This window comes from Podarcis muralis, chromosome 4 (assembly GCF_964188315.1).
Source record: "Podarcis muralis chromosome 4, rPodMur119.hap1.1, whole genome shotgun sequence".
In the NCBI taxonomy this organism is placed as follows: Eukaryota; Metazoa; Chordata; class Lepidosauria; order Squamata; family Lacertidae; genus Podarcis; species Podarcis muralis.
Window position 1 is genome coordinate 40,883,503 of NC_135658.1, and position 8,536 is coordinate 40,892,038.

The following is an 8,536-nucleotide window of genomic DNA, read 5'->3' on the forward strand; positions in this document are numbered from 1 at the left end:
GCTGGCTAACATATCCAATAGTCTTAGGGATTGGTTGGAGCTGTGAGGGTATTGGCGGCGAGCCTTTTGGCTCGGGTGGCGGTTAGGCATTGGAATGTGTTGTTGGTGTTTTGGGGGGCAAGGTGTGGCCATCGCCTTCCCCGACAATTTTGGGTATTCTGCTAAAGGAATCCGGTGGTCGTGGAACCTGTCCGATGCCCGTGTGGCGGGGGGCCATGGCACGACCCTCGGTGACATCAGGAAGAGAGCCTATAGTTGGATTAGCATTCAACAGGCTTCTCCTACTGGTGGTTAACCCCTCCTCAGACTCACCCCTCTATGAGTGGGTGGAGTCTAATGTTCTGTGGTCCAATGCCTAAGCCAATACCTTCTCACATGCTGTAATCAATAAAGTTGTGGCCTTTACCTTACCCATTAACCTTACATTCTGTGTCCATGTGTCTTTATTCCCCAAGCAGGGATTGTGCCTGTGGTACACCCCTTGTCTATGTATCATCTCAGTGGCCTGGTGCAGCTGTAATATTGCCAGTCTCTCCACAAATTACTAGGTTGGCAGCATGCTACAAGCTTCTGTGTTGTTTCTCCCTCCCTGCTCCCTCCCTCATATGAATTCATTTTTCAGCTTGAGAGCTCAATTCCCTTTTGGGGCAAACTTTAGAGTTCCATATAGCCATGTTGGGTGTGGCCAGAGGAAATTTTACCTTTGTACAGCAGACTCTCTATCCTCCACTCAGGCAAGCAAAAAACATTATCAGAGTTCATGGACACATTCCAGCCAGGCAAAAGACTGGAGGAGGTGTGGAGCAAGGCCACTGGGGAGAGAAGCTGTAGCTGGTGGTTGTGGCCTTCTGAAAGTCCTAAGGGTCCACCCCTGATTTATGGTCCAGTGATACTTTTGTATCATTCACTCCTAACCATGGAGTGACAACTTTAAAAAAAGGAGGGGTAGATTTAGAAACCCACTTGAATAGTCTCCTTTCAAACTCTAGAAATCTAGTCAGGGGTATTTTCCCAGTCCCCTGATCAGGAGTGTTCTGTCTGCACTAAATCACTGTATGAATGCCTGTGCTTTCAACTAGATAGACTCAGGTTCTGATATCTCATACTAGCTCCTTCAAATCCTGAGAAAATGCATTTTGTTAAAGCAGAAAAAGCTAAGCAACAAACACGTTGGTTTTTGACGAGCTGCTAGATTAGCCTGTCTGTTAGGATTAGTATATTTCTAGTTGAGTGTCATCTTTCTTCAACGCTGAAAAAAAAAGCATTACATTAAATTTAAAAAAACACAGAAAAAGAAAGGTTTGAAGATTGAAAACATAATGGATATTCTTTATAGTTCTCAGAATATTCTTATTCACTATTTTTTATTTTTCAGAGTATTCTTATTCATTATTTTAAAGACAGTCTTGTCATTAAAACAGTACTAACTATCAAGCAATATTTTCAGAAGCAGTTGGGGTGGGGGAATTTCCTAGGCCTTGTTGCTGGGGAGAATGATAACCTAGTTCTCCCCCTTTCTTGTCCAGTGCCTTGGGACAAGCACAATAGATTCTGAACAATGTTAGTGGAATGATGTGGCTCCCTACTGGAGCTTGTTTTATTACTGTATGAAGTGTGATTGTCTGTAGGCTTCAGTAAAACCTCAAGGAAGTGGTTCTGTACAATAATCCTATTCACAGACTCTCCATTCTTCTCTTTCATTTGCATCTGAATGTTCTGATCTTTATACTTTGCCATGCATCAGTATTCAGTGGATTAGATCATTTTGCCTATAGAAGAGTAACCTCAGTACAAGGTGAGGGGGGAAAAATATTATTTTAAAAAAAGAAAGCCAACCACCTTGTTTCAAATTTAAAGAAATTACATTTTTTTGCTCACAATCTCTTCTCTAGTCTTTGGAGCCACATCTTCAGTTATTTGTTCATTATATGTGGGATTCCAATTCATAGATTTTAGGATACATGACTGATTTCCTCAACCCTTTGGTTTTGTTCTGTTACACTCAACTGACAATGTGGGGAATCTCATGGGACAGGAAGGAGCCTCCCAATTGGGCCACCGTCTGCACTCTGAAGTTGACTCCGAAGCCTACAAAGCCCACACAGGTCTGTTGCTGCTATACTGACTTCATGCATTTGGACTAAGGAGATTCAGAATAATGAAATACTGTTCTTAATCCCAAAATGTATTAAGTCCCAGACAAAACAAGTCCACTTTCAACATGCTGATAGAATTGACTAGCTAAAGGCAAATATGTATACAGTGGTACCTCAGATTACATACGCTTCAGATTACGGTACATATGCTTCAGGTTACAGACTCCGCTAACCCAGAAATAGTACCTAGGGTTAAGAACTTTGCTTCAGGATGAGAACAGAAATCGTGCTCCGGCGGCCCTGCAACAGTGGGAGGCCCCATTAGCTAAAGTGGTGCTTCAGGTTAAGAACAGTTTCAGGTTAAGAACGGACCTCCAGAACAAATTAAGTACTTAACCCGAGGTACCACTGTACACCACGGACATCAACAGAGCTTCGTTCACTTAATTGCACCTTCTATCTTTTTATTCCATTAAAGTTGCTCAAATTTGTTATTTTATTTACAGTGTTCAGCGCAATTCAACATTTGTACCATCAATTATATAGTAAAAAAAGGACTTACATCTCTTCTTAAAGAGCTCGAATTGTCAAGCTCGTTCTCTTTGCCTGCTTTCAAAATTCCCCAGGTGATGTATGACTTGATAAGAGCAATGTACAAGAGCTTGTAGGATGCAAGCAATCCAGCTTCATATTTAGCTTCTATATTAAATAATGGAGCACTGATTGGTCCCTGGAGTAATTTACACCCATGGATTAAGTGTCAAGATTGAAAAATTGGACTTTAAATCATCTCACAGCTATAGTGAGAAGGTTTAAGCTATAGCTCAGTCACTGCTCTCTTGAACACTATATTTAGTCACTCTGCATGGATTCAATAAACTCAGCCTGGGAATTGATGTGTAAATGATCTTTTTTTTCTCTCATGGGAGTCATTCCAAAATGTAGCAACTTTAATATAAAAGAGTCCTGGAACTCTATTTCTTAAGGGAGATATTTGAGCGCCTCCTAGCCTTAAAGGTGTACTATTAAATAGAACATTACATTGGCTTTTCTGATGGAAGCTGGTATAATATAAATATTATTTGTGGCAAATTCCTTTACTGGGCAAAGGAATAAATTGTTTTAAAGAGTCTTTGTACCATCTGGGTGAAGTTACTCCTAGTCTATAACTAACCCCACCATCTTATACTGAAGAATCATTCATTTGCTGAATGCCAAGGCAATCATATTCTTACTGCTCAAGACAGATTCATAGTCACTCATAAAACAGAAATGCATTAGCAGTAGGAGACTGGCTAGGGAAGCAGTTGAACCTCTGGACAACAAGGTAGTCAAGGGTGTACTGAAGAAAGGAAGGGATATTGCAGATAAGATGAATGAATTCTTTCATCTGTCTTCACAGCAGAAGACATAGGACAGATCCCTGAGCCTGAACTAACTTTTTTGGGAAGAGAGTCCGAGGTAAATAATGGTAAGACGAGATTAAGTTCCAGGCCTTACTGTCAAATTAAAAACTGACAAATCATCAGTTACAGATGGCATCTGCCTGCAATACTCCTCCATACAAAAAAGTCATGCATCTAGAAACTACATGTCAGATAAAAGAGACCTACCCTAGCCTTCTCCTTGAAGCACTCATTTTCAAAGTGTAATGGAATTTTGGGAGGGAATAATATTTTGAGGCCTCACCTTCAGTGAGCACCCTATCTCAGGTGAGCCACTACATGCAATCTGAAATACAAAAAACTAGACAGATGTTTGCAATCATAGTGAGCACAAGGCCACTATTACTGAAGATAAAAAAAACCACATTCAAGTAAATTTCAAGCAATAAGTGTATCTCTAAGCAACAAGTGGTAATATCCATTCTGAAGCTTTCAAAATGCTCTACAAGGCCAGCTTTACAAGAAAGCATTTTAAAATATATTTCTCTTATTTAGAAAATAAATATTTCCTGGTTAGGTTTTAAATCAAGGTCTTTGCAGAATGGAGTGGGTACATTTCCAGGTCAGAGAAGAATGAATTTAAAAATAACCTTGGTGCAAATATGTTGTTGTTCAGTTCAACACAGAGCATACAATTTTGTTAAGTTATAATACTAGAATCACATTAAAATATGCACATATCAATTTAAAAGGTTTGAGGTATAGCTATGAATATTATATCGTTGCATGCCACCCCAATCTCTGAGCAGTGCGAGATTCCAATAGTTCCAGGCCCTTACCTGGGGTCCATATTTCCTTTTGGAAATAAGGCACAGCAGAGACTGTGGTGTCTTTATGATATATGGTTTATTTACACACACACACACACACACACACACACACATATATATATATATATATATATATATATATATATATATATATATATATATATTATATATATATATATGCCCCGCCACTTCCACCACAGCTGAAACACCCTACTCTCACCATAACTTGGTGATAGGGTGGCATTCCGCAAAAATTCAGCGAAAGGGGTTGTTCTTTTAGTGGTGGAAGCAGTGAAGCAAGTGGAGCACCAACTCTTGCACTTCCGCCACCTGAGTTGGCTGGCTAAGATGTGACATTAAGGGCAAAATAAACCCATTTTAGGGTGATGGTCATGTTTCTTTAATAGATCAGTTTGTTTGAACTTTTTTCTCAACAAACACTTTTTAAAAATGCTGGGGAGGGGTGCCTTTTCAACCAATTCAGCTGTATTCTCCTTATTGCTAATTCTATATTCATTCCCAATAATATATGAGATGCAAAAAAAATAATAAAATAAAATGCAACCATCCAATTTGTTTAGGGCTTGTTACTTCTGTAGATAGTTGGATATAATTCAGTATGTTCACTGAATTTAGTTCCCATACATTCTCACAGCTACATATTTTAATTCAGCATCATCTTTCCAGACTGCATTATCTCCTTTGGAAACCATTTCACACAGGTAGTTATTGTTTTGTGAATGGAAACATAATATATTCAAATTGCAAATGGTAAGAACAATCACACTAAGAGCTCTCACATTAAATAGAACAGAAGTGCTCTTTTCTCTCCAGAACTTGCTAACAATTTTTCCCTCATGTATCCAATTCCACCATCTTCATCATCTTCTATTACTCTTTCCATACTTTATTCCATTTTTTTTTAAAAAAAATGCTTCTGTGTGGGCTTTTTTGTTTCTTATGGCTCTAATCCCAGCTGAGGGACAACAGTAATTTCAGTATAATAATGACAGAATATTCATAGTTTCAAAAATCAGAAGGCATTCAAGAGAAGGATTTGTCTTAATTTAGCCACTGTTGAAATGATGCATGAAGGAATTCAAAGAGTGAATATTTTTTCCCCAAAAGTAGCATTCAGCCACTTTGAAGGCTGAAAATTGATCCCCATGTCCTCTCTCACACAGTTTTATCAGCAACCCTGTAGTGGAAATCCAGTTGGATTTGATACCTTCCATTTAAACTAATTCTAAACCTCACTGTTGGCAGTAAGCAATTACTTGTTCAAACAGGTTGCCTGGACTAGAAGGGCCTTTGGTCCTGTACACCAGGACCTCAGTGTTGGCTTCAGCCAGAATAAGTTTATATGCTACTTGACATTTGGCTGGCAACCCTCTCACCATTCATTCATTCATTCATTCATTCATTCATTCATTCATAGTTGATTAGTTAGTTAGTTGGTTACTCAGAGTGGTTTACAATTTTCAAATACTAAAGCAAATACTACAAAATACAGAACAAAGAGGAGTATCTTTGCATGTTCATGAAGTAATATGGTATAGTTAAGTCGTACAATATTATTTTTGTTTTGTATTGTGTCAAACCTCTGATGCTCTTTTTGGAAAAAGGATGGAATAAGTGGAAATGGAAGCATTTTTTATTTTTTTTTATTTTTATATAAAATATTTATTAAAGATTTTAGACATTTATAATCACCAAACACATATAAAACCATCACCATAATACAATAAACAAAAAAGAGCACATAAGAATAAAAAAAAACACATAATAAGAAAATAACACATAATACAGAAAACATACAATAACAAAATCAAGTAGTTCGTAACCATATTTTCTTTGTTTTTGGACTTCCTCGCATCTCTCGTTCCTGCGTTCCCAATTTCTAAAGTTTTAAACAGCAAATTATCATCTTGTTTCAGAAGCATTATTTTTTTTTAATCCAGGATAGAAAACTACAGGAAATACAACAGTAAATGGGAAGATACAGAAATTGGTACAAATTCATGAATACATAAAAAAAGAATGATGGAATATTATTTTAATATATAATCACAGTGGAGAGACACTTGTGTGGACAAAGAGGGAAATATTTATTATTATTTATTATGGAGGAATGATTGTTGAAGTTATTAGAGACAAGGTTGATCTGCTTGATAAGAGAAAAGCTATTGATGACATTTATTAATAACAATAATTACAAAACCCCTTTTGGACTTTTTGTGTAAAAGGGAAAATGAATTAATCTAAGACTTTTGAGGTGGAAGACTGGGGAAATGTTGCCTAACAGAAAATAAAGTAAACCAGTTGGATCTCATCCTAAAGTAATATTTCATTGACTTCTTTGTTTATGGAATAAACAAATAGAAAATCAGAAGTCCTTTTATTTTTTCTCTTTTCTTCTATTTTTTGGTTTTCATTTGCTGTTTCCTCTTTCTTTTAATGTTTTTTGTTTTTATTTAGATTAGTTTCTTTTATCTTACTGCATTATGAAAAAGCTTTAATAAAATCTTGTTTTAAAAAACAACGATTGACATGCAAATGATACCTATCCAAGCTATATTTCCAGAGAATTATTCTAAACAACCTTTATCCCAATACACCTAAGATCCATCAAGTGATTCATGTATGTATTAGACATTGCAAATGTGAACTTGGAATATTGGAATATACATCCCCATCTACATTCTAGTGCAACTAGTCATGCCTTTTTCATGTGTGCCTAGAGCAAATCGACATATATCTATGACAAAAAATGAAATGCATATAACATCCCAGGATACCTATTAATATTCATCTCAATAACTTAATAATCCAAAATCAAATAAACTCACACACAAATATGCAAGTACTAAATAATTTGATATTCACAGTAGACCAAAGACAAGCTCTTGAAAGCAAAATCTTGCTTAATCTAAAGCACAAATATAAATATGAGACTAAATTTGAAAGATGCTCCAGCTTCATAAATGCCTCCCTGTATCAGCATGAAAGATTAAACTGATCTCACTGAAATTGGCACCACATTATTTTGTTGTGCCCTTTATTTTTGTGCTTTAGGGATTTATTAATACAGAACTCCACACTGTGCCTGCAGGTGAGTTTTGTTATTCGTGACTGTCAATTTCATAAAAAGCAGACAAGGGAGGAAATTAGACTTTTGAGTTCTGAACAGTGACAGCTATTGGCTGTGTCCCTTTAAGATAGAAAAGCAGCTGCACATAGCAGTCATCTCTGAGCCAAGTTACAGCTAGTTCATACACACACATTTTTCCCATTGTGCTGCAAGATTCAGACAGTTGTATTGCCACAGAGATCTGTGCAGAACCTGTTCCTGTGAGTGCTGTTTATTGTGTACTATCATTAGATACCAGGTATGTCTGGAAAAAGAATGGATTCTGTGCTAATCTGTAACACAGGTCCAACCCTACTTCAATCTGGGAAAAGGGTAATGTGAACTGAGTTTTACACTCAGTTACACTAAACCAGATTCAGATATTTATGGTATTATTATTATTACAGTCATACCTCGGGTTACAGAGGCTTCAGGTTGTATGTTTTCAGGTTGCGCACCGTGCTGAAGCTGTAAGTACCAGAATGGGTTACTTCCAGGTTTCGGCACTCACGTATGTGCAGAAGTGCTAAATTGCGCTTTGTGCATGTGCAGAAGTGCCGAATCGTGACCCACGTGTGTGTAGCCACGGTGCTACGGGTTGCGAACACTGCGGGTTGCGAACGTGCCTCCCGCACAGATCACGTTCGCAACCCGAGCGTCCACTGTATTATTATTATTATTATTATTATTATTATTATTATTATTTATTTCAATTTATATACCACCCTTTATTGAAAGATCTCAGAGTAGTGTACAACATTAAAGGTAAAGGTAAAGGGACCCCTAGCCGTTAGGTCCAGTCATGACCAACTCTGGGGTTGCACGCTCATCTCGCTCTATAGGCCGAGGGAGCCGGCGTTTGTCCTCAGACAGCTTCCGAGTCATATGGCCAGCATGACTAAGCCGCTTCTGGCGAACCAGAGCAGCGCACAGAAATGCCGTTTACCTTCCCACCAGAGTGGTACCTATTTATCTACTTGCACTTTGATGTGCTTTCGAACTTCTAGGTTGGCACAAGCAGGGACCGAACAACGGGAGCTCACCCCGTCACGGGGATTCGAACCGCCGACCTTCTGATCGGCAAGTCCTAGGCTC